The sequence below is a fragment of the Tauraco erythrolophus genome, chromosome 4 (genome assembly GCF_009769465.1).
Source record: "Tauraco erythrolophus isolate bTauEry1 chromosome 4, bTauEry1.pri, whole genome shotgun sequence".
Classification (NCBI taxonomy): Eukaryota; Metazoa; Chordata; class Aves; order Musophagiformes; family Musophagidae; genus Tauraco; species Tauraco erythrolophus.
This window is the reverse complement of record NC_141468.1, coordinates 238,939-254,951: the sequence shown is the minus strand read 5'-3', so window position 1 is coordinate 254,951 and position 16,013 is coordinate 238,939. Positions and strand designations below refer to the sequence as shown.

General features: G+C 51.0%; 1 protein-coding gene across 2 annotated transcripts in view; it reads right to left on the bottom strand.

Moving 5' to 3' along the window:
- SHANK3 (SH3 and multiple ankyrin repeat domains 3) overlaps positions 1-16,013 on the bottom strand; it is a 343,838-nt gene that overhangs the window by 240,705 nt on the left and 87,120 nt on the right. The gene's annotated exons all lie outside the window — the stretch shown is intronic.

The following is a 16,013-nucleotide window of genomic DNA, read 5'->3' as shown; positions in this document are numbered from 1 at the left end:
CTGAAAAGAGAGGGAGGGAAGACAGTTGAGCGGCTCTGAACAGCACCGACCCCGCGCTCGCTTGCACGGATTACGCCATATGGACTCGTAACAGCTGCTTTCCGTGGGAGACGCGGAGCCAACGATTGTTCTGCCTCAGCTCACCCAGTCAGTAACCCCAAGGTGAAAATCTGCTCCCGGCACCGCAGGGAGAGCGTCTGTCGATGGCTTGTGCACCGGGAGGGTGGCGAACAGCTCGGCAGTAACTGTTCCCCTCTCCTCAGGGTCTGGTGGTGATATGCCCTCCACCAGCTAGGAATTAATCTCGGCTCTTGCAGGTACCGACAAGATGTTCTCCAGCCTGAAGCTTTCCGTGAATCCTCCTTAGCCCACGAAAGGTGACTTACCCGCAACCGAGGTCCCTGCACGTCTCACCTGAACGCTCAACAGGACTAACTCGTGCTCACTCCAGGCTGCACTGGCCAAGGAACCGCTGCTGGTCAGAAAGCTGCAGCAGCAGCTTGCCCCGGTAAAGCCACGGCATTTTAGACCAACATTAAATACTGCTTTGCCCACCACCCATCCCGTGGTTTCTCTCCACCGGAAGAGTCGTAGAGAACTCAAAGGAACAAGGAAAGCGGGGAAGCTGAACATGGTCTGCCAGCAAAACACATGGACAAAACTGGTCTGTCCTACTCCAGGAACTGGTTTTGCAGGTGCTACATCCTGGGGAACTGCAGAACAGCCGCAGTCTACACGAAGGTAGGTTAACACGTGTAGGAGGAGAGAGACTGAAGTACTGCTCTCCTGAAGCAAGACTTCAGCCAACAGACTAGCAACATCATTTGAACTCTTTGTTGATTTCTCACATATCTGGGAAAAAACTCCAAAACAGCACCGCATCACAGCTAGTAAGTCAGAGCAATGCAATATTTTCAGAACAAGGTCCAAAAGTATTATTTTAACGTGTGAAAGAACCGCAGTGAGATGGGCAGGAGTACACGAAATCCATCACTGTTCCTTGGGAAACAAACAGGACAAACTGCTCTGGACTGAACGGTGTGAGTCCTCCGTTTGACCACCACCTCTGTCCTTCCCACCCTCCCAGTACACCCAGTGCCCCCGCTCACTGCGGAGCCTTAGGACAGTGCCTTCGCCCAGCAGCACCGACAGCCGAATTGGGAAGGAGAAGCAGCCAGATCAAGTTGATTCTGGATGAAAACAAAATGCTGCAGCTCAGAACATGAAGACTTGTGTAAGAACAGCTGAGATACAGCCGCTGGTTCTGCCCGTCCATGCTGGGATGATCACCCCCCTCCCTTGAAGTCAGGGCTGGTATCCGAGACGAGCGCACGCGATCGGGCAGCAGCAAAACCAAACCCTCCCAGACACTGGCGAAGTCAGGAGCAGCACTGGCAGCTCCAGCTGTGAAACGTTTCCCCACCCTCCTACAAGAACAGCTTTTAGAAATACGAGGTTCATTTGCATTTCACCACTAACTTGTGACGAAGGGATATATTTAACTTGGTGACTCAGTACAGCACGCACACCTCTCTACTATCATCCTTTATCAGCAGAAATAGTCTTACTATCCTCAGCTCAACAATGTTTATGCGATTTTTTTTTCCTTTTTGAGGCCCAGAATTTGTGCCGGGAGCAATCAGTGATGGCTCGAAGAAAGGAAACCTTCCTTCTGCATTTGGGAAATTAGGCCACCGTAGCAGAGGAAATCAAGTAGGAATCTCCAAGCTTGCTTCAAATTGCAATCCTCTCCGTCTCTCCTTATACATACATATACATTTATAAGGTTTGCTATCGTACAGGTCACAGTCTTTGAGCAGGCAAAGAAAGCTTTTGTACAGTGGCCTGAATTTGGGGAAACTTGAAAGACAAAATTCAAATGGACAAAAGACTGGAAAGGAGAACTTAGAAAAAGCATTTGAACGTCAAAGTCCCTCAAACGAACAATTAACGTGCAGTCCACTGTCTCTGTGAAAAATCCAAATTCAAAGCACAAGTTTTGAGTCTCATTAGATGTTTGTTTCGGGAGTAACCCCCAAAACGTACGGCGAAGGTGCACACTGCACCAGGAACAGCTTCTGCCACCACGCGTACCCGGGTGCCCCCGCTCCAGCTGCAGGAGGTGGGGTGTCCCACCGCTGTGCCCACCGCCCTGTCAGAGGTCCCGGCACTGGGGCAGCGACGCTGCCCGCAGCAGAAGCTCCCTCCCTCCCTGCCTGGGAAGTGTTCTGACTTCCAGGAAAGGCGAGAAGAAACACACGGGATAAGAAGACTGTGAAGAAGATAATCTCATATAAATCCCCAGGACGGGAGAAGAGCTCTGCCGGTCACATTTTTCAATCCAACTTGGAAAATGCAAAGGAGATGAAAGGGTTTCACGTAAGGCATTGTCACCTCAGCTGGTGCTTCCCGGCACAGCGGCTTCCCCAGCTGTGACACCACCGGTGGCGTTCCCGCGCGCGCCCGCTCCTGTCCCGGTGCCGCGTAGCTGCGTGCAATCGTCCTGATGGAACCGCTTAAGAGGCTGCATGATAGACCTCAGAACTTACGACAGCAGTACCAGTGAACTCCTCGAAGCTAAGAGCAATAGCTTTTTGGGGTCAGGTAAACAAGAAAAGGAAGTCTCAAGGATGGAAACTCCAGAAAACAAGATTTTATTTTTTTTTTCTTAAATATTTCACAGCCAGCAATTTTAGTGCTTGTACAGCAAAGTGGGAAGAATCGGTGACTATCAGAAAAAATAGTCTGATTCCCTCACAGAAGATAAATGATCCAATTTCAAGCACTCAGCCCGATGTCCCACATCGGCAATGCCACCTCAACATCACAGCCGAGCTGCTTATCCTGGTGATGTCCTGGAGAGAGCAGACACCGTGCAAAGGGCTTTTGTCACCGTGTCTTGCCCCGATGCTACGAACAGACTCTGTCCTTCCGCACGTCCCGCGCTGAACAACGAAAGCCCGCGCTCAGGCTGCACAAGACATACAACCCTATCATTGCTCTGGCACAGGGCTATTTTCTGAAGCGCTGTAACACCTTGAGTCATTCCACAGCACGGTATCAAAGTGACAAAGCTGCTTAATCTAACAGCAATTCGCCTATTTTTATCTTTTAGGCAAATTCGGTAATTTCTAAAAGAAAGAAAAAGGAGGGACATCTGCACAGGCTGTGCAGCACATGATGTCAGCGTGCTTATGAGGTCTTAAAAGTTAACAGCGGAAAGCAGAAAGATCATTTAAATATTCCTGGTGAGAGTCACAGCTCCGAGATCTGACCCAGGCTCTGTGGATAACAGCGCCGTGCAAACATCCCATTAAAAACCAAACCAACCAAACAAAACAAGCCCACTGCACTGCATGAATCCATGAGAAGACCCCTCCCAGCCCTCCCACCCTCCTGGCGACACAGGCTGGCACAGAGCTCGGGTCACCACCCACGAGGATCGCCACGAACGCAGCAGGAGCGCGCCGAGGCGCACCGGCACGCAGGGGCCATCGGCAAACGGCTGCTGCGCATCCCGGCGGTGGAAGCCGTGACACACCGGCTGACCACAGCCCTCAGACCCCGCGGGGGTCCGGTCCGTAGAAGAGAAGCCGAGGGAACTCCTCTCCGCATTGCCACGGCGCTGGCCCGGCCGGCCGGCGCTGCTGCCTCTTGCCCCACCTGGCATGGGTCCTACAGAGGTGTGCCATCACCCACCGGTTGGCCACCGAGACTGGTTAAACAACTTTAAGCCTTGGCACTTAACTGGGTTTTTACCCCAAGTCTGCTTTTATAATAATATTTACTTTTTCTTGTTCTGAATCGTCACTGTATACTAATATTAGAGGATCTGTTCTCTCCTCGCACTGATTGTGACATATGATGGAGCGTGAAGATGGAGCTCGGGTGGATGTATTTTGCTACAGGAAGACATCATGTTCTTCAGCTCCAAAAGGTATCTCGAGGGGTAGGGTGCTCGGACAAGGAGAGGACGAGCTCACGTTACAGGGAGAACTGACCCATGAGAGCAGGAGCACAGCGGAGGCGCCTCCGGGCGCCCGGCAGGCGGGAAGGAGCCCCGCACACCCAACCCCGCGGCCCCTCCGCGCCTGCCGTCACCGGCCCGTGTCCTCCACACGCCGCAGACGTGTAATCTGTTTTGACGATCCTGCCAGGATCCCAGGGGTCCTGTGGAGGGCTCAGATAGGAATATCTCCAGGGACAAGAGTGCTGGCCAACCTGCAACATGGTCTTTCACATGGGAAACGTGAAGAATAGTTATCCTGAAGATTTAAAAAAAAACAGAGCCACTTTCCTGGTGCAACAACAGTAAGACAGCGGGTAGAATCACCTTGAACTTGTGCTCACAAGTACAGACACTGCTAGGTAGGTGCAAGGTGGATTTCCACCATTATCTGTTCTTCAGTCCCTAAAAAGATCCACGGTAAAGCACCATCCCCCTGCGATGAAGGGACAGGACCTACGGCTTGCAAAGCTCACAGACAAGCTGCCACCACTGGAGATACCACCTTGTAAAGGTCTCAAAGAGAAGGAGACTGAGGAATTGGAAGACAGAAGAGTAGCAAAACATATCAACTAACCATGAGTCACAGACTCCAAGACACGTGCATCTGAGTTGAGGGATGCATCCAGTTGGCATAAAAGATGATAAGGATCTCCACAGAGCAGAAGTAAAAAGGAAGAGAAGGAGGCAAAGAGATAAGCTCAGCAGCAGGAGTTTACCTTTGTGATGATACCTTCAAATGGGAGTTACCCAGATGAAGGTCAGAAGAACACTGAGTGGATGCCAGAGCAGCTCTGAAAACGCTGGTATTTTCTCGTATTTTCATACCTGAAAAAGTACATACCCCCACCCGCTGGAACCTCTAGTTTGAGAAGTGAAAGACTCTGAGTTAAATGGACCTCCACGTTGTTTGCTCCGTATTAAAGCACCCCATGCTCTCAGAGGCACTGCAGTCTGCAACTGAGAAGCAATCAGAGAAGTCCAGAACCCCAGAACTTCGCCGTTACCGTCCTACGCGTACAAAGGCAGCAGAAGCAGCACTGGCTGAGGGCACAAAGGCAGGAGCAGAGCCAGGAGGGAGGCAGGTGAGATGCAGCAGCAGCTCCTCTAGGAGATGATGGGGCAAGAAGGAGACAGTCATCAGCGGTGCTGCCGGGCAAGAAGGGAGCAGACCTTCTGTGGAAGAGGAACGTGAAAGGGCTTGTTAGGCAGGGTGCAGGCAGCCAATTCGGTGTCATAACACACTCGAGCTACTCAGCTCTCCTCAGACCTTGAGAAGCACCTGTAAACATGCCAGACTGTTGTCAACTATTTTTGTGTCACTTTACCCAAGACTTCTCCAATTGTTGAGGCTTTCCATTGTTGATGGTTTTCTACCTCTCCATCATCCCAGACAACAGAGAGCAGAAGGATTCCTTTTAATCATCGCACTTTGTTTTATCAGGTAGCACTGCTATATGTCTGGACTTTTTTCAAAGTTGTCTACCTTTACTTGGCCAGGCAAACTTCAGGCATGTTCTACATTTGTTCTAGATTTCCAGAAATCTGGCAGTCCTACTAGGTCAATCCTACCACTCACATATGGCAGCTCCATCTGGGCTGCCATACGAGCAGGAACTCTAAGACACGCTCACGGCAATGTGTGGTGCCATTGCACGGCACAGATGCAGCTCGTCTGATGCTCTCAGGGAGCGTCGCGGGGGTCAGTCGCTGCATGACTACGCTGTAGACCCAACACTTCCTGGAGGCAACAGACAGACCTCCTGTGCAAGAGCTACACGGCTGATCTGGGACAAACGCATCCCAGACGCCCTCGGTGCCTGCACACCAGCCTGCAGTGTGCGCGCAGCAGATCCTGGAAACACTCAACTTGCAGCCCATGGTCTATGATCAAGCGAGTATTTACTTCTCCCTATGGACCACACACCGAGCTCTTGGCTTAGCAGAGGCACTTTAGCCAGGCGGCCAGGCTAACATTCTGCCACTAAGCCTACAAGGAGCATCTGCATCAGACAGCGGGTACACGTAAACATACACGAGAAACCAAAAACGTCCAAAGCTGACGCCATTCGGCGCTTCACTAAGAGAGACAGAGAACTTTCTCAGCATTTCCAGGTGAGGCACACAGAGCTACTGGGAAACAGGTGATTCTCCTAAAGAGATGCATCACAAAACTATTCTAAAGAGAGGCAGATGATGCTGTGATCTCCTCCATCAAGGGGAGCAGAGTGTTCTGAACTCCAAAAGTCTCCGGGAAGCAGGACCAAACCTTAAGAAGGCACCTCGGAGCCATTATGCCCAGGAAGCCTTTGAGCTGGAGGAGGAGGAGAACTGCGAGTCACAGTCTCACCTGTCAGGACTGGCGCTGCCAGCAGGGCTGATAGTCATCAGTATGGGCTATAAGGACAACAGTGGTGTGCAATCCAAGAACTACTGATACAAGCACCACCAGCAGCCTTGGCCCAGGGGTGCCACCTCCTCCACATCCTGCTACGACACTCGCAGGCCACGGTAGCATCATGCAGGGCAGCCACACAGGCTGACCAGTGCCATGTCCTGGAGGTCACAGTTCCATTAATTTGTTGTGCTGCAGAAAGGCTCTGGAAATGAGCTTCAGCATCCCGCAGAGACCAAAGGTGCGTTGGTGGCATCTCCTGAAAGTTCAGAAAAGGATTCTGCAAGGGAAGAATGACAGATGTGGGCAGAGCCATGATGGCATGCCTGCACAGAAACCTCCCAGTGCCACAATGCATGCCTTAAAAAAATCAAGTCATGGTTACTTGTCACAGGGAGCTGAATGCAAGGTCCATGAGTGGTCAGTGCCTGCAAAGAGAAGATCTCAGACACAGCAGAGAGGGCAGACCTATCAACGAGGATGTTTCTTGGCTGCCTTTTTCAGATGGAGTGATGATAGATGGTGCTATCTAGAGTAGGCAGAACAGGAGAGGGACAGGCTGGTCCTCTTGGAGAAGAGTTGGTCAGTCCGGTCTCTGGTCCAGCCAGCACTGAAGGATGCTCTCAAGGAACCGGACAGTGTGCAGATCTGTGTCCAGGACGGTCCTTACTACCAGAATTAGAGGTGGGTCTGACAGGCCTTTCGAGAGCAGCAGATCCAGCCTGAAGGATAGGGAAAGGCAGGGCCTCCTGGGCAAAGCAGAGGCTCCTGTGCAACACCTGTGACTGGTGTGACTGCTGCGGGTCAGGGAAGATTTCAAGTCGGCAACATCATCTGGGTAATCCAAGCTGGGATGGCATCTGACTCAGAATTAGATCAGTCTCACACTGAAGACTGGAGGAGGAGTGGGAGGGAGCCAGGAGGCCAGAAACCTGATCGATTCTTACAAGACAAACTTCAAATGAAAAGAAAAACAAATCAAATGAAATTAGGATAAGAAGAAAGCTTTGAGAGAGTAGGTAAATAAAAAATAAAAAAAAAAGAAGTTCAACAGGCAAATGAAAGCTGCTCCGTGGCAGACAGACTGCCCTGTGCCCAGCGCAGCGCACAGGCACGTGCCAACGGGTGCCCAGAGGCAGCACGTGGGAGAGGGGACGCGTGTCCCGCGCCGGGCGGTGGGGCTGGCACTCCTCCTTTGGCACACGCACACCCCGTGAGCGCGCCCACGCTCGGCCTCTCGGGAACACATCTTCCAGTCTGTTCCTCCAGGACACAATTATCCGTGGCCGGACAGTCTGCCCGTGGTCTGCGATCTTTCGCTCCAGCACCGGGAAGCCCAGAGCTCAGCCATACTATGACAAGAGAAGCTGAATAAACCTGTAATCTACCAGGAGAAAACATTTTAAACCCATCACAAAGAAGCAAAGGCACAGGTCTGTCCTCGGTCCACCAGGGACACAGATGGTCCAACCGCAGACAGCGGGGCAGCGGAGGGGAGGTGGCGGGTGCTGCGCAGGAACGGGGGAAGGCACCTTCCCAAACGGCGCGGCGTACGGAGCCGAAACCTCCCAGCTGTAACGGGGCAGGGGGCCGGCAGCACGTGCTAAACACAATCAATCTTCAAACAGGCAAGTCCTGGTGAGTTACAGGAAGTCTTGAAAAAAGGAGAGGAACTTTCCACACCCATCAAAATCTTGGGGGTCTTGGAAAACGAGAGGAATTCCAGGCAACAGGAGGACTATCAGGGCTTTTAAACACTTTAAATTATCAGAAGCACTGACCCAGAGCCCACGGGCCGAGCTGCCATCACTCCCAGGGACAGGAGACGGAACGGGCACCTCTCCCGCTGCGGGCTGCCACCTCGCTGCCAGCCCCTGCGGACAGCCGGCGGCACCGGCGCCCGCGGCTCAGCGGCACCACCGGCCCCTCCAGGGCCGCGCTCCCGGCACCGCGGCTCACGCCACGCCGGCCGCTCCTGCCGAAGGGACTGCTCCGCGCGTCCCTGCTCCACCTGAGCGCTCCCGCCGCTCTCGAAACTCTTAAGAGAGTTTTAGTCTGTCCAAGAAAGGGCCACGTTCCAGATGAGAACGGGAATGCTGCTAGGAAAAAAGCACGCTCTGTCACTGCCCTCGCTTCACTCAAAAAAATAAAAAAGCAGCCATGTCAACTTCCTTGAAAATGGACTTTTTTTTCCCCTCCATCCTGTTTTCCTCTAATTTCTTTCCTAGTTCTTCTTCTGCTAAGCCAGAACGTGTCTTTGTATTTCCAGTTATGGTCATTCACACCTTGTCCCCTTCTCTTTGCTTCACAATTCCTTTTTTTGCCTGTATCTGGGTTTATATTCCTTTTTTTTTTTTTCATTCATTACTACACCTTTTTCCTCATCTGATGAGCTTTCTTGCCGTTCGAAACATTTCCAGAAGTATCACAATATTTTATACGTAATGTAGCACAAGCAGCATTACCTATACTCAACACCCAGCACTTATACACAACATCTAGTTTGGTTTGTAAGATCTTCACAGAGGCCATGTATGGTACATTAAGAATACTGATGCATATTTAGCATTTACAGTGCTTTTCTGAATTATTTTCTCCTGCATCCCTTATGCCAGTTTTGACACCACAGACTCTAATTAGATTTTATTCTTGTTTTACTGATAATTTCCTTAGTTTTGGGAAAGTAAATCTTGTTAAAAGAAAAAAGCATAATACGTAGAGCTTGATTGACAAGTTTATGAGTCTGGCTGACAGAAGCAACGATGTCTGAAATCAGAAAGATGAAATCCAGTAAGGTCTAGTACAAACTGTTACACTTGGAACGGAGAAATCAAGCACATAAATATGAGGTGGAGAGTAACCAGCTGGGCATCGTAAAGCAGCAAACAACATGTGGTAACAGCAGTAACCCCAAACTGAACACAAGTCAAGAAAATTGTGACATTGCATAAAGACACATTTAATTCTAGGAGGTATTAACAACATGTCGAGGATCCATCTGGACTGGTATGTCCAGTTTTGGGATAAAGGTCTTTAAGAAGGAGGTAAATAAATTGAAAGCAGTAAGTTGGAAAAGACACTCGGAAATCTTGACCACTGAGGAAAGACTGACAGAAGTGGGTTTGCTCAGTGCAGATCTTAAAAGAGTATTACAAAAAGGTTGGTGATAATTATCCCACCAGTCCGCTGTTGGAAGGACAGAGCAATATGCTTCCCTTGTCAAAAAAAAACTGGTTAAAACCTAAGAACAAATTTCTGATTTTCTCAGAACAGAGGAGCACTGAGAAAAGTCTACTTTGACTGAATGTAGGGTTTGACAAACATGTCCAGGGCTGATTGTCTGCTCAGAGTATGTAGAAAAAGTGGTATCTTGACCACCATGCAAGACATTTGTGCCCAAGAATGTACAACATGACACATTTACCTTTCTCCATGACAGCATATCTAGATTGCATCCAGAAGAGATAGAGATATATATACATGCATGCATACGTATAATTTGTTATATATGATTTATCTTGCTTGAAGCTTAGCTGTTAATGTAGAGAGATCGTCAAGCAGGACTTCACGCAATGGTATGGCTCAGGTTCTTGGTCCAAACCACGTGTGTGCTTGCCATGACCACCTAGCCTAAGGCTGAGGGAAAAGCTGAAGGTGCACCAAGTCTGGTGGGATAACAGAGCACCACTGCAGCAGAGCCCGCGCCCGAGAGCGGCCAGGCTGTGAGCGAGGGCACCGCACAGCGCGGCGGGAGGTGACACCGGCTCAGAAAGCAGGGACACACTTTGGCACAAACTCTCAGAATAACAACTTTAGCCATAAAGACTAACCAAAAGCATCCATGAGAAACACGCGGGAATTCAGCCATGAGCTCTGTACGCCGCAGTTGTGGGACCTGTGCGGATGCTCCGGGTCACTCCCAGAGCCAAAGTCAAGACGCACGTAGGAAGAGAGGCAGATTCACATGATGGACACAAAAGCGATCCAGTAGCTGTGAAAGCCTTTAAAATGCGAGTGTTACAGGAGATCAAACCGTTCTGTTTCCCAACGGCACGATCACCGTGCAGGTGCCGGGGTACGGGGCAGCAGCCCAACTGCAAGGCTTCCGCTTCCCGCGACGCGCGGAAGGGCTCGGAACAGGGCGATTACATCGGGCGGAGCAACGCCGAGGCAAAAGGCGACTTCCAGGAGCGCGGGTAACCAAACAGCTCGCAGAGAGCGGCGGCAGAATCCACCGTGCACGCACGTGGAGCACGGACCCGGCAGCTCTGCTGAGCCCTGTATCCCACCCCGGGACGGGGGACGGGTTTGGCACCACCCCCCACTGGTGCCCCTGAACCCCCCATTTCCAGCCCTGAATCAAGACCGGGTTTGCATTCCAGAGAGTTAATGCAGGAGGAAGAGGAGGAGTTTGCTTTAACTGTAATTCCCAACAGGCCTAAAGAGACACAACGACTGAAAAATGAGAGCAGTCACCCATGCACAAGCAAGGCTTGTTATACCTCTGGCACATCAGAAAAGCTGAGCGCTGCAGAGGCAACACCTCTCCCGTATCTGGAGAAGCAACCAAGGTGGCGGGAACAGTCATTGAGCCCCCCAAAAGGTGCTGAGCCCCCCAAAAGGTGCTGAGCCCAGCTCAGCTCCGCAGGCAAACCCAGAGATGCCAATCTCACCCGTGGAAAACATCGTCACTCTAAAGAGAGCAAATAGGCTTTGCAATCACTAATAGTTTATTTTTGTTGCAAACTAAGCTTTTAAAATCTGGATTATGAGCAAGCTTTTAATTAATCTGAAGTATAAGAAAGGTTAGAAGAAGCTGGGTTATTATGTTATCTGATCGTTAAGGACAACAAAGAGCCTAAGCACTGATAATAGACTTCTCAGAGGTCCCACACTTTAATCAATTGTACCGTTGAAAGTTAACAAGCATACTTTTAAATGCTAAAAAATAAAATGTTTTCCCATTCAATAGCAAATGCAGTAACTTTGAGGAAGATGTGTTGCATTTTTAATACGTAACAGGTTGAATAACCACTCCAAGTGCCAACAGGAACTCCACACCTCCATAAATTATTTTAATTTCTACTATAGTAGAGCTAGAGAGCAAAATCAGTAGGCTCTGCACACACTCACAAAACCCCACAACCTTTACAACCCAAGCGTTTGACAAGAGAGAACAGATGGAGGAGGACGAGGTTACCATTGTAGTGACGACAAGAAAAATACGGAGCTTATTAATAAAAATCATGCTATAGACATTCTCACATCAGCTAAAATTTTTGGCAGTAGTCAGGACTGAGTCTTTAAACCACGTCGAACAGCAGATGTTGTCCCTGCGTTTCACACGTGCTGGGGAACAATGGCAGCTAGCGGGCAACCGCCCGCAGCTGAGCCAACTAACCTGCAAAGTACCCACCAGCTTCGCCATCTCCTTCTGAGGATTCTTGGCACCGAACGCTCATCATCTACACAAGCCGAATTAAATTTATTAATTTCTATGACAACACAAGATATGATGTCATTAATAAGTTAGAAATCCAAACACTGTCAGCTAAAATTTAAGTTAAATTAGAAAAATCCGAGTTAACTGAAGACACTCTTGAACAAAACCACTCCATTTGAGAATATTCTGTTGCCCGGGCAACATGACTGCAAATTGCAGAGTTCAGACCACGATGTCTATTTTAAAGCAACAAGATACAAATCTTTGAAGAAAATACATCTGACAACCTGTTTGCATTGTACTAAAAAGCTGGTACGAGTGGTATCAAAGCGCAGAGCTTGAAGGATTTGAGGAGAACCATGCAGAGTGTTACAAGGCCCAGCTCCACGTGCGACATGCACAAGAGGTTGGGAAAGGTCAAGGTACGGAGTGGGCACAGCACAGGAGGCGTGCGAAGAACAGCGGGGCTCCCAGCCAGAGCCGACGGAACGCAGCGGCGCGTCGGCGGGGCAGGAGAGCTCCCGGCCCGCGGACGCCAGAGGGGTCACTGGCTTTCTCCTTGATCCCGATCCGCTATCGGCTGCGATCGTGCAGCAAGTATCACCAGATCAGATCAGCTGGGCCTCGTAAAACGACCAGCAGAATCGGGGCGTTACCTGCCCTTGTGCCCGGTTCTGCCATCAGCGTACGAATCGCCGTTACTTCTGGACAAAGTGCCAGAGATCTGCAGACCACGAGCCGAGTCACGCTGCCACGAAACCCGCCAGGAGCAACCTCGGGCATCAGCAGCGAGCTCGGATCACCGGTGGCAGTTCTCAGACACCTGGAAGAGAAGGGAAGTTACAACCAGCTTCAAACGTGCGGCGCAAGGAGAGGAACGCTGCACTACAGACCAGCCAACTTCATCTTATTGTCCAGAAAAACCCTGGGCAAAGCAGGCAGTTTGTAAACAGAGATGACCGGTCACGGCAGTTTGTAAAGAGCAAACCAAATTTAAGGGATCCAAGTCACTTCCAGGAGAGGGCAGCGGGCCAGGCTTTGTGAGGAGTGAGGAAACTGAAGATATCATATAGCTTTCCACAAAAAATTTGACATCCTTATATGACATTCTCAGAAACAACAGAAATTAAATCTAGCTGAAACTCCTGCCAAGTGATGAAAAACTGATCAGAAAACTAATTCATGACTAACTGTCAGACTAAAAATATATGGGAAATGGATTTCACAGGACCCTACCCCCGGTTCAGAAGTATTCAATTCTTTCATGAGCAGCCTGGATGACGGAGTGCAGAATACGCTTATTAAATTCCTAGATGAGACCAAGCTGGAAGGAGATGCAAAGTCCTCAGAGGACTAGAACTGAAATGATTGTTGGAAATTCAAAAAATAGGTGGGGGGGAGGATTTAGTCAATAGAGACAGATGTAATGACAGTTTATGCACAGGGATTTCGGGAGGCAGCCTCTTCTCCGAGGTGTGCAAAGAACAAGAGTCAACGGGTGCAACGGGGGGAATTCTGTCTGGGCACAACGCGAAGGCTCTGCACCAGGAGAACGGCCGAGTACGGGAAGGAGCCCAAGGCAGGAACGCTCTGGGCACGCTGACACACGTGCTTTCCAAGCCCAGCCAGGCCAGGCTCCAGGCATCCTCCGCAGCCGTGGGGCTGGCCCATCCGAGCAGGAGGGCTGGAGGAGAGACATCCCGGGTCTCCCCGGTCCAACAGCTCAGTGAGCCCGAGACACCAGGCACAGAGGCAAGCGAGGAGCCAGCAGGCAGCTGTCCTGCTGGAGATCTGAGGACTGCAGCATCACAAGCTGAAAATGAGTCAACAAAGTCACGCTGTGGCAGAAAAGGGAAAATGTACCAGGATTTACAATTAGCAGCCTCACCTCTAACGCGTGTGATGCGGCCCCTCCGCTCTGTGCAGAACCGGTTGGGTTTCAGCCGGAGAAGGCTGCTTTTAGGAAGAGTTAAATAAAAGCTATGGGGAGAATCCAGAGTAAATCAATAGTAACGATGGAATTATGCTTTCAAGGTCTCTGCAGGAAAGCCTGTGTGCTCTGGGATATTCAGCCTGGAGAACAGAAGATGGGTGGGGAAGGGGTGATTTGACTGTAAAAACAGAAAGAAGGCAGCTGCAGCGAGGACAAAAATAATCTGTTCTCAATAACCACGGAAAAGTAACGGGCTTAAAACTCAATACGAAAGATTCAGGTTAGATGTCAGGGAGCACCTTCTGAGATGGCAGAGCTGTGAGCGCAGGAGCGGGCGCCTCGGGGGGCTGCAGCCAGCACCCAGCACAGGGGGCAAACACCAGGCAGAAAACTGAGACAGAGCAGACCCTGGGGCGGGGGCAGAAGAGCCCAAAACCCGACGTCTCGAGTTCCTTTTGAGTCCTGGCCTTCTCCAAGGCGGCTGGCTCTGAACAAGGGCAGCACAGGAGAGGTGGTCAGCCCCGACCTCGGGGAGGTGTTCAGCGCGGTCTCCTGTACCACCCTTACTGCAAAACGGGACAGGAGTGGTTTGGGCACGGGGACAACGAGGTGGGGGCAGAGCTGGCTGGTGCACTGGGCTCAAAGGGTGGTGATGGGCTGTACAGAGTCCCGTTGGTGGCTGGTTACAAGCCCGTTCCTCAGGGACAGACACGGAGCCGGTCCCTTTTGTACCCTCAGTGACCGCCAGGATGATGGGAGGGAATCCCGGTCGCAGGCCTGGGAGCAGCTGACGATTGGGAGCGCAGTGCCGCTCGTCCCGACCTCCCCAGGCTGGAGCGAGTGCCGGGTCCTGCCCGTGGGCTGCAGCAGTGCTGTGGGATGGGATGGGGCGAGCGGCTGCCGCAGAACGGCCAGGGAGATCCCGGGGCCCCTCAGAGCCGGTGTCAGCAGCACCTGCGGGCAGTGGAGGCCCAGCACCTCCTGGGCACGATGGCCGAGGGCAGCCGGCGGGTGAGGGCAGGGGCTGCTGCCCTCTGCCCAGCACTGGCCAGACCCCACGGGGCACTGGGGCCAGGCCGGGCTCAGCAGCGCAGGACGGACATGGCAGTGGCCATGGGGTCTCGTCCAGCCACAGCCCTGAGCAGCCGTGCTGACACGCTGCTCCCACGGCGCTGGCACTGGGCACCTCAGTGGCCCCTCTCCACCTCTCTGGTTCTTCAGTTTTATGATGCCATTAATTTTGCATATGAAGCTACCTTATCCCCCATGAGCTGGGAAAGAATTCAGGCTGTGATACTGAGACACACGTCCTGCTCTGCCATGTATTCGAAGGATGAATCGCACCCATGCCCCAAGTCAGACCGCGGCTTCCTGCATGAGATGCTGCTACCCGTCCCTGTGCCACTGCCCAGTGGCACCATGGGCATCTCTGTCACCAGCACGACCCCTGCTCTGCACCCGACCATCACCAGCCCCAAGCACCACCTCAGCTCTGCAGGGAGGCGATTTCCCACATGTATCCCAACTCAGGCAATGATTTCCTGACGTCTAGCCAAACATTTCTCTGAAGTGCTCATAGTCAAGAGAAAGGCTGACTAAAACCTCTGACACTTGCTTGAGTTCCATGGCCAAGGTCAGTCTTGCCAGCATCAACAACACCCGTACTAATCATAACAAGAAGCTTTGTTCATGTGTAGCATGCTTACCTACCAAAAAACACCCCAAAAACCCACCCACCACAAAAAACTGTTCAGAAGAGTTTAGCCCGGGGAGAGGGGCAGGGGTAGGAAATCACAAAAACGTGGCAATCAGAAGGACAGACACCTTTTTGACAGAAAGGCAGCAGCTCCAATTGCTAAACTTCAGTGAAATCGGAAGAAATTTGAAGCCACTGCTTACATACTATTTTTATATCCTGCACATGATAATCCGATACACGTATAAATGGAAAAGTTCAACCATGAGTATCATGAGGACAAAGAAATTTGTACAAAATTGACATTTACTGATCATTAAGAAACTTGTCTGCACTTCTGAAACCTCCATCAGACGTGTCTGGGATGAGCTAACACGAGCGATCCCACAGCTCCGTTGGACACAAGTGCGACAGGGAAGAAATCGCCAACTGTGATACCAGAGTCACCTGCTCACACACACAAGCGAACCTTTAGATCAACAGCCATGAGAATTACGAGGGTTTTTTCCAAATAAATATCACTGAATTATTACCTGTTGA